The 11390-nt window shown below is 41.1% G+C and overlaps 1 protein-coding gene across 1 annotated transcript in view; it reads right to left on the reverse strand.

Annotated features, from left to right (window-relative positions):
- The window catches only part of LOC132393018 (serine/threonine-protein phosphatase with EF-hands 2-like), a 190362-nt gene extending 182955 nt beyond the window's left edge, over nt 1-7407 (reverse strand). The window contains exon 1 of the mRNA XM_059967709.1: nt 7179-7407. The gene's annotated coding sequence lies outside the window, so the exon portion shown is untranslated. The remainder of the gene's footprint in view (nt 1-7178) is intronic.
- Between the last annotated feature and the right edge of the window lie 3983 nt (nt 7408-11390).

Raw genomic sequence — 11390 nt, forward strand, 5'->3', positions numbered from 1 at the left:
ACCTAAACGTTCTCTTTTGTTTTGGGTATTCAATAAGGACCTCATTTGTTTCTGCCTACCTATAGCTGCTTTGTACCTCCATTTTTTCTTAACCAGGGCCTTAATACCTCTTGAAAACCAAGGCTCCCCATACCACCCCCCCCCCCCCCGCCCACCATATCCGCCCACCACCCCACTCGGGATAGGGTTCCCCTTGTCCTCACCAGTCTCCGGGTCCAACATATAATTCTCCATAACTTTAGCCACCTCCAACAGAATCCCACTACCAAGCACATCTTTCCCTCCCCCAACTTTCTGCTTTCCGCAGGGATCGCTCCGTACGCGACTCCCTTGTCCATTCGCCCCCCCCCCCCTCCCCATCCCTTCCCACCAATCTCCCTCCTGGCACTTATCCTTGTAAGTGGAACAAGTGCTACACCTGCCCTTACACTTCCTCCCTCACCACCATTCAGAGCCCCAGACAGTCCCTCCAGGTGAGGTGACACTTCACCTGTGAGTCGGCTGGTGTGGTATACTGCATCCGGTGCTCCCGGTGTGGACTTTTATATATTAGTGAGACCCGACGCAGACTGGGAGACTGTTTCGCTGAACACCTACGCTCGGTCCACCAGAGAAAGCAGGATCTCCCAGTGGCCACACATTTTAATTCCACGTCCCATTCCCATTCTGATATGTCTATCCATGGCCTCCTCTACTGTCAAGATGAAGCCACACTCAGGTTTGAGGAGCAACACCTTATATACCGGCTGGGTAGCCTCCAACCTGATGGCATGAACATTGACTTCTCTAACTTCTGTTAATGCCCCTCCTCCCATCCCTGATATATTTAGTTTTTCTCCCCCTCCTTTTTTTTCTCTCTTTCTGCCCATCACTCTGCCTGTTCTCCATCTCCCTCTGGTGCTCCCCTCCCCCTTTCTTTCTCCCTAGGCCTCCCATCCCATGATCCTTTCCCTTCTCCAGCTCTGTATCCCTTTTGCCAATCAGCTTTCCGGCTCTCAGCTCCACCCCCACCCCCTCTGGTCTTCTCCTATCATTTTGCAATTTCCCCTCCCCCTCCTACTTTCAAATCTCTTACTATCTTTCCTTTCGGTTAGTCCTGACAAAGGGTCTCGGCCCGAAACGTCGACAGTGCTTCTCCCTATAGATGCTGCCTGGCCTACTGCATTCCACCAGCATTTTGTGTGTGTTCCCCATACCTGTTATCTTTACCTTTTATTCTGACAGACACATGCAAGCTTTGCAATCTCAAAATCTTAATTTTGAGGCCTCCCACTTACCAAGTACACCTTTGCCAGAAAACAGCCTGTCCCAATCAACACTTGCCGGATCATTTCTGCTACCTTTCTCCAATTTAGAAACTCTACCCACAGACCAGACCCATCTTTTTGCATATTTACTTTGAAACTAATGGCATTGTGGCCATTGGATGCAAAGTGTTCCCTACACAAACTCCTGTCACCTGCCTTGTTTCACTCCCTAATAGCAGATCAAGTATCACACTCTCTCACATTGGGACTTCTACATACCAATGAAGGAAACTTTCTTGAACACATCTGACAAACTTTATCCCATCTAGTCCTTTTACAGTATGGGATTTCCAGTCAATCTGTGGAAAGTTAAAATCACCTACTATAACTACCTTACGTTTCTTGTATCAGTCTGTGAACTTTCTGCAAATTTGTTCCTCTAAATCCCTCAGACTGTGGCCTATAATATTGACCTATTAATGTGGCCATTCCTTATTTCTTTGTTCCATCCATAACACTTCACTAGACCATTTCTCCAGTCTATCCTGCCTGAGCACTGCCGTGACATTTTCCCTGACTAGCAATCCCTGCCATTCTGTCACTTCTAAGACAACAGAACTCCGGAACATTGAGCATCCAGTTCATTTGTCAGGCAAGATTTGCCCTGAAGAAAACAATGACAATTTTGGCCTACTTTATCATGTGCCTCTAAATACCTCAGTCTTTGACCAGAGATCAACCCAGACATCAGAAGTTTGAGAGGAGGGAATTTCACTCAAGTCTACTGCTGGAGTTGAAAAAGACAGTGGTGAGACGTGCAGTGAAATTGAGCTTTGACCAGCAACCTATCGGCATTTAGGATTGATTAGCAAGAACAAGTTAAAGGAAGTTACAGTACAGGAGATTCTAATTAAAAGATACAGCGAAAAGAAAAGTTTTATGCCTCGATTTAACAAAACATAAAGTTGGGGCAAAGAATTTGCTTTGACCCCAGCATGTGCAGAGTATTTTGTGTTTATAAATTTGGGGCAGACTTCAGATCCTCAGCAAGGTTATTCTAGTTATGTGGAGCAGGCCCACTCCAGATGACCTGAGAGCTTGGAAGGTTTATAATGCAGCAAGAGATTGGAGATGTATTTTGACCCATGACCATTCATGGCTTTATAAACCAATGGTGACCTTTTAAAGTCAATCCTCTGATGGACAGGAAGCAGTGTAGTGATCTGAGAAGTGGAGTGATGTGTTCTACTTTCTTGGTCTTAGTGAGGACTCTAGCAGCAGTGTTCTGAATGACTGCAATCTGTCTGAGGGATTTTCTACGCTCCAAAGAATAGAGACTTAACTTGTTCAATCTTTCCCTGTACCTTAGATGCTGAAACCCAGTTAACATTCTAGTAAATCTTCTCTCTGTACTCTCTATATTTTGTTGACATTTTTCCTATAATTCGATGACCAGAACTGTACACAATACTCCAAATTTGGCCTTAACAATGCCTAGTACAATTTTAACATTACATCCCAACTCCTATACTCAATGCTCTGATTTATAAAGGCCAACATACCTAAAGCTTTTTTCACCACCCTATCCACATGAGATTCCACCTTCAGGGAACTATGCACCATTATTCCTGGATCACTCTGTTCTACTGCATTCTTCAATGCCCTACCATTTACCATGTATGTCCTATTTGGATTATTCCTCCCAAAATGTAGTATCTCACACTTATCAGCATTAAACTCCATCTGCCATCGTTCAACCCATTCTTCTAACTGGCCTATGGAGCATGTAAGATCGCTGGCAAATAAAATGGAGGAACTAGCAGCACTCACGAGGGCACAGAATGAATATTGGGAATGCAGTGTTATGTGTTTCACTGAGACATGGTTACATGAGCAAATCCCCGATTCCAATGCTGCTGTGAATGGGTTTTCAATGATATGAGCAGACAGAGTTAACCTCCAGTGCATTAGGAGGAAGGGAGGTGGGCTTGCTGTGCTTGTGAACAACAGATGGTGTAATCCAATCATATTTCTGTGAAAGAACAAACCTGCAAACACTACTTGGGTGCAAGTTAAGAAGGGCACCTCGGTTTAGTCTACCAGCTCAAAGTTTGCACCATCAAGCATTTTTATTTGCAGCAATCATGTTGAAACCTATTCATTCTTCCCATGTATCCATCAATATGCTCCACTCCAAATTCTACTAATAGTCTACGCACAAGAGGCAATGTACTGTGGCCATTTAATCTATCTGCCCATGCACTATTTGGGTGTGGGAAGAAACTGGAGTACCAACAAAGCACAGTATATCACTATTTCCTCAGAAGGCTTAAGGAAATTCAGTAAGTCCCTGTTGACCCTCACCAATTTATCCAGATGTATCACAGACAGCATCCTATCTGAATACATCACAGCTTGCTACAGCAAATGTACTGTCCAAGACTGCAAGAAATTTCAAAGAGTTGTGAACTCAGAACAGTCTATCACTCAAACCAGCCTCCTGTCCATCAACTCTGTCTACACTTCCTGCTGCCTCTGTAAAGCAGCCAACATAATCAAAGACCCTCCCACTCTGGTCATTTTCTCTTCTCCGCTCTCCTGTTAGGAAGAAGACATAGACATTTGAGAACACATACCACCCAAGTTTAAGGAAAGCCTCTACTCGCTGTTAGCAGACTCTTGAACTGACCTCTTGTATACTAAGAGATGAACTCTTGATCTCTAAATCTACTGGATTGTGTCCCTTGAATTTATTTGTCTATCTGCACTGCACTTCTTCTGTAAGTGTAAAGCTATTCTGTTTTCCCTTCGTGCTACTGCAGCATACTCAGTTCCAGTGTAGGGAATAGTCAGAGAGGATAGGCCACAAACAAAAGCTTTTCATTGCTTCTCAGTATATGTGACAAAAGTAAGCTGATTCCAGTCCCGGGGAAACCCAGTCATTGTGCAAACTGCATACAAGCAACACCTGAGGTCTGGATCATAGCCGAGGCAGCAACTCTACCAGACGTGACACTCTACCATTCATTCCCTGTGCTTTTGGAAGTACGCTGCACGAGGACTGCAGTATGTGGGAGTTTACACAGAAAACCTACAGCCCAATACAGGCCCTTCAGCCCAAAGCTGTGCTGAACACGTACTTACTTCAGAAATCACCTAAAGTTACCCATAGCCCTCTATTTATTACCAGAAGGCTCTGTCCTGGATTCCCAAATTTGCAGGAAATCCCTCTACTTTCAGTTTCTCTGTTATTGAGTCCAAAATAAATTAGCAACACTTCAAAACATAATGGAAGGGGAAGAATTTCTAGATAATTTTATGTACAAACTCGGTCACATTCTATGGAGACCAAGGCATGGCCATTACAGAGTTAAACTGCAGCCAAGGATTGGAAGATAAATTTTCAAAACAGACTCACCACCTGTAAGGCCAGGGGTGAAAGACTGAGAAATTGTTTCACTTTCCCATTCCATCTCTTCAACCATAGTCAAATATCACCATCGTTGGTTGTCAGCTTACAGTTTCTATGGACTTTTAACACCTGTAATGTGAATGGTGATTGATCTTGCAAATAGGGAATTTGAACATATACAAGGTAACCATTTGGTTCACATCTATAACTGCTAGTGAATTCTGGATAGAAATGGCATTTCTCTTCTCAGACTTCAGAACAGTGTGGTGACGCGGGCCACGCTGTTCTCGTTGTGCACAAGTAAACTAACGTGTGTTTGAGAAACTCATGTGAATTTTCAGAATCCAGTTAATAGTTGACAGTACTGCAGTCTATTCAGATCCACTTTGATTACATAGTTTCATAATGTCACATAATCCTACATCAGAGAGACAGGGACTTCAATGTGCTGACAACAAAGCATCTAATCCCACTAACTAGCAATTGGTCCATAGCATTCAATGCCTAGGAGGCATAGTGATCTGCTCTCCTGCATATCTAACCAGAGCATCAATGAAACAGGAGTGGACTGAAGGTGGCTTATTCACTGCTCATCTACTAACTGAAACACTGTCCATAAAAAGTTATACTTCTGGGTGTATCCAAAGGGACCTGGTGCTCTTCTCCCCAGTTGAATACCTATTACTGTAATGGTGAGTAAATTACTATCCTTGCAGAGCAACATTGTTCACGGAATGAGAAACATCACTTGTCATTCAGAGCATTTTCTGTGTACCAGTACAGTAACAGCTTTAAAGCTGAAATTGTCACCCACTAACTTTTCTGCTAACTTATTCTCTCCACATGTGCATTTCTTCTTCCCAGATTCAACCAACTACCCAAACTAGGGGCAATTTACCAACCAGGCAGCAACAAACTGCCAGAAAAGATCAGCAGATTGAGCTGCACAGTCCCTGCTGGTTGTGAATGGAGTAACAGCTTCTTGCAATCACTCCTATCTCACTTACTTTACTGTTTCCAATCTGTTTTGAAACCTCACTTTTAAACATGATATTTTTTACTAAGAGTACGAGGAGAGCCAAAGGTACTAAGAAAGAAGATGCTCCTGCTTCTTTGAATTCTCTAATGGATTTGCTTCAAAAACACAGAAAAGAATCTTCCGAGGAGTTCCAACAACTCAGAACTGAATTTAAACTAATAAACACAAAATTGGATTCTATTCAAAAAACCTTAACCGAGCATGCTAAACGAATAGAAAAGAATGAAGAAACTCTGATGATTTTGGATGCAAGAATGGTTGACCTGCAAAAGCTCTGTGAAAAACAATCTAAATCTAATGAGAAATTAAGACTGAAGATTATCGATTTAGAAAACAAAAGCAGAAGAAATAACCTACGAATTCTGGGTCTTGAAGAGTTAATGGAAGGTGATCAGCCTATTGAATTTTTTGCAAGCTTTTTGGTACAATTATTTCCTAAAATCTTATCATCTGCACCTATAATTGACCGAACTCATAGATCGTCTGTCCTGAGACCACTTCTGGAAGCCAAGCCCAGATCAGTTACAAGTTGTTTTCATAAATTTCAAACAAAGGATTGTTTAATTCGTGAATTTCGTCAAAGAGGAATGATTGACTACGAGGGTCAGAAGATCAGGATTGTCGAGGATTTTTCACTCAAGGTCATGAATGAGCGTGTTTTATATTACTTTATCGCGTAGTTACTAATAAAATAGTGTTTATAACAGAAGACTCAGACTCCAGGTGTGTCCATTTCTGTTGGTCCTTTTTAGCCCATTACAGGGTATGGAACACCTCTAACTTCCCACTAACTGTTACTCTATTATTTGACCTCTCTTTTGCTTTTATACTGTTTTTGATTTCTGTTGTCAGCAACGGTTGCTTCATCCTCTCTTTAGAATACTTTTTCATCTTTGGGATGTAGCTATTCCGTGCCTTCCGAGTTTCCACCAAAAACCAGAGCATTGTTACTCTGCTGTCATGTCTGCTAGTGGTCCCTTCCAATCAACATTGGCCAGCTCCTCTCTCATGCCTCTGTAATTCCCTTTACTCCACTGTAATACTGATACCTCTGACATTATCTTCTCCCTCTCAAACTGCAGGGTAAATTCTATCATATTATGACCACTGTCTCCCAGGGGTTCCTTTACCTTAGGCTTCCTAATCAAATCCAGGTTTGGTGTCATTAACATCACCAAATCCAGATTTGCCTTTCCCCAAGTAGGCTCAACGGCAAGCTGCTCTAAAAGTCATTCCATAGGCATTCTGCAAATTCCCTCTATAGAGATCTTTCACTTTTCAAAAGAGGTAATCAGTGAATTTTAAATGACATACACTGAAAGTTCAATATAAATGCAAATCATTGTTTCAATTCAACTTATGTGAATTGGTCTTCCTGTGTGCTTATTCCTTTCAACATATGTTAAATTACAAACCCTGCTTTACTGAACACATTCAGAAGCAAAAGATTACCTATCTTGTAAACAATACCACCCATTACCTGACAAGTGATGCCCAAACTGGGTCAGCAAGAATTGATGTCCTGGCTGTGTCCATTACAACCTTTTCAGCTTTGTTCCAAGCAGCTTTCAAAATGACGGTAGCTGTAGCTGCAGCTGCTAACAATACATATATGTTGCAATGATGCCTACTGGTCAATCTTGCATGGCCCACGCATATTACTCTGACCAACTGCACAATCGAAGTTGCCGTGGACTTGATCCACAGGAACTGGCTTCTGTGCTGTGTGCAGCCTGCAGTGATGTGCTCTTTATCTCATTTCAGTATGCACTCACATGATCAGGTTTCAGCAGGCTGACGGTGGAAGCCTTCAAAGGAAATCCTATTTTCCTTTTCAGTGACAGTGAGTGACGATAATTTAAGTAATATCAGATTCCTATTTTCCATAACTCCACCTACACAATTGAGGGTGAGGTAAATTTGTTAGGAACACTGGCAGTATTGGTGAATGTCTCTTACACAGAACATAAAACACAGGCCAGTACACCACAGGAACACTCCCCTGGGCCACAATGTTGTGCTAAACTATTGAAGCTAATGACACATAATCCTTTCTGAATGCACATGGTCCATATCCCTCTCCTCTCTGCATAATCAGGTGCCGATCTAAGAACTTCTTAAAATACCCCTGTCGTATCTGTTTCTACCACTGGCTGTGCACCCACCACTCTCAGGAACTTGCCCCACATAAATCCTCTGAGCATTACCAACCAACACACCTACCAAATCCTTAAATACATGCCCTCTAGTACTAGACTTTTCAACTCAAAGAAAACTCAACTCACTCTATGCCTCTCAGAATTTTAAGATTTCCGTTAGGTCTCCTCTCAGTCTCTGCCTAATTCGTCAATTCTCTTCTGAAAGCACATACCCATTAATCCAAGCAGCAACCTCTAAACCCTGTTCAGAGCCTCCACATCCTCCCTATATGGCAGATGGGCGCTAACCAGAGTTATGAAGCTGCAACATGACTTCCAATAGCCTGACTAATAAAGAATGCCTTCTTTGTCACCCTATCAACTTGGAGCCTAAGATCTCTCGTGGAGCCCAAGATCTCTCTGTACATTAACACTGTTAAGGGTCCTCCTGACATCACACAAATGCTGTTAGATTCAGTGAGTGGTCTTCAGGTCGTTGGAAGCCTTGCAGTTAGATTTTATTTAGGAAAGATGGAGAACCGTGCAGTAGCTTTTCATGGTTCCAGTGTGCTGGAAAACTCTTTAAGCATTTTGAACTTCGGTTAGCACCATAAATTATGGTAAATTTGTGCACAGCAAAACCCAACAAAAATAATCCCTTTTTTTGTTATTTCGATTGAAAGGTGAAATTCCAGGTGTAAGTGAAAACAGAAAAGCCCTGAAACACGGCTGGTCAGGCAGCACCTGTGTTAAGAGGATATTTAACATTTCAGGTCTAGGACCCTTTGTCAGAGCAGAGGAGAGAAACAAGATAGTTTTCGGAAGCAGAGAATTTGGAAGAGGAATGGCTAAAAGAAAGACAATATCCCTGATAGAATGAGACCAAAAATTGGGTGGGGTAGAGGGAAGATGAGAGAACATAAGAAATATGAGCAGGCCAAGTGGCCCATCAGTATGTCCTGCCATTCATTAAGATGATGGTTGATCAGGCTGTGGGTTTGATTGGAATCAGATTATACTCTCTGTGTTGCATGTAACTAATAGCAGTCCACAACAGATAAATTATTTCTTCTTGAACTTCCATGATCAGAGTAGTATCATGGGATAGCTTATCTCCATCTGATGAAGCATATCTTTCAGCTGAATGCCACACCTTCAAGAGTATGGGATTCTTAACATTGGGACTAGAAGCCACAATATCAGCCCAGTGCAGTGGAAAGGAACAAATCCAGATGCAGAGACAAGAGAATGCAGATGCCAGAATCTGGACCAACATACACTGGAGCGACTCAATGGGTCAGGCAGCATCAATGGACAGACGAATTTGACTCCCTTCACCTTGACTAAAAGATTAAAGAGGAGATGACAAGTGTAAAGAGCTGAAGGGAAGAGTGGAAGAGGGGTATCAGGTGATAGGTTTATCCAGTGGGGGGGAACAGGCAGATGGAAGAGGGGGGAGTAGAAATAATGAGAGAGGCTGAGAGGTGACAGATGGAATGGCATGGTCCCTGCCAAAATGCTAAAGTTAGTCTAAAATAGATTTGAGCAGAAAATTAACCAGTAGTTGGCAATCAGCAAGTGGAACCACAAGGGGTGGAGAACGAAGGCCATGTTGTCCACTTAAATCATTCTTTTCTGGTGGTGTGCCCAAAATATGCAATTCAATTACTGGGTCATCCATAATTCATAGTACTTTTAAGTACTTTAAGTACATCAAAGTACTTTTAGTCTTCACCGTGGGCTTTTTATAAGATGAAAAGTGAAATGGAAAGCTCTATTAAGGGCCAGCAAACATTAAAAGGTGGCGGCTCACAAAAGCAACAGAAGTGACATGATTAGTATTCTCTCATCTATCTCATTTGCAAAGGTTTATTCTAATACATACTGCTCATGAAAATTAGGTACCTTGGCAACAATGCATGTTTTAATAAAATTATATGCATATTCCAAACAAGCCATTTTCTGCTCTTTGTTTGTTCAGACACCACATAACGATGTAGATATCAAAAGCAAGCTTTTTGAAATATTTCATTTTACTCAATTTTAAAAAATAAATTTAACTGTAATCACTTTACAACACATTATAAAAACTATTTTAACGGCACCATGATTTGTTGGAAACATTCCGCTAACGTTTGAGAAACTAAATAGCTTCAGTATTTAAATTTAAAAAAACAAGATCAGTTCTGGAAAGCCACTTACAGACGGCATTTTACTTTTGCGGCTAAAACAAAAGGATTTGTTTATAAATAGAACAGGAAATCCTGTAGGTACATGGTGGCTGGCATAGACATAGTGAACCAAATGTATTGGCAGGGACCATGCCATTCCATCTGTCACCTCTCTGCCTCTCTCATTATTTCTACTCCCCCCTCTTCCATGTATTGCATGACATTATGACTCTAAATATAATGATTCTGAAAAACTGGGAGCAAACAATGTCACACTATTCCTCCATTCATAGCATATCACGGTCTTGCAGGGTTATACAAAACTATCCCACTATGCTGAAAGTCTGATTTATTCATTTTTTGGGATACAAGTGTTGCTGGCAAGACCCGTGTTTAATGCCCAATCCTGACTGCCCTGGAGGAGGTGGTAGAGAGCCATGTGAGTTAACCGAATCAGTGGGTAAGTAGATCTAGTAACTGGAGTATCTTGTGGGAAAATGTAAGAAAGAATTAAAAATATATACAGAGGATTATGGTTAATTTGGCAAGCAGCTTCCCCAATTAGCCCAACTGGCCCAATTCCCCAATTCATGGAAATAGTTAAAAGATATAAAAAAGAAAAACAACTATTAAGCTAAGTAACAATTTATGTACTTAAATGTAGTACAGACCAAATTAGAACACTACCAATCCCTCTACAGTACTATGTATATTAGTTCCTATTAGTTATTGACAGACGAATTCCGCTGCTGTGTTCTTCTGATTGATGTCATCTTGGCTATCCCTCAAGGTCGAGGACAATTGTCTTCGTTCTGTTGCTCAGAAGTGGCCCACAGAGAGAAGACGCCTGTGTGTGTATTTGTTTAACGCGTACTTGTCAATTTTTCCAACGATATTCTTGACATCTTACCTTTCCAAAGGAACTTCCTCACACATTTATTTAACTCTTGAAAAAACTTCTGCGGTAATTGTATTGGTAGTGTTTGGAATAAATATTGTAATCTAGGGAATACATTCATTTTTACAGCATTTACTCTGCCTACTAATGTTATTGGTAACATCATCCATTTATCAAGATCTTCTTGAATTTTTTTCAATAATGGTAAATAATTTAACTTATATAAATTCTTTATATCATTATCAATTCATATACCTAAATACATTATACCATTTATCGGCCATCTTTAAAAGTTATTATAAAGGAAACCAACTTAGATTTATTGCATCTTTTTTTGATGAAGATAAACCGGCATGGATTAGAATAGAACTAGATAAAATAGGAGAAAATATACCAGAAGATTTTATATATAAGTGGGAATCTAAATGGATACCGGAAAAGAAAGAATCTCCTATATTAAAACATTTGATTGATTTATGGAATAA

Source organism: Hypanus sabinus, chromosome 4 (assembly GCF_030144855.1).
Source record: "Hypanus sabinus isolate sHypSab1 chromosome 4, sHypSab1.hap1, whole genome shotgun sequence".
In the NCBI taxonomy this organism is placed as follows: Eukaryota; Metazoa; Chordata; class Chondrichthyes; order Myliobatiformes; family Dasyatidae; genus Hypanus; species Hypanus sabinus.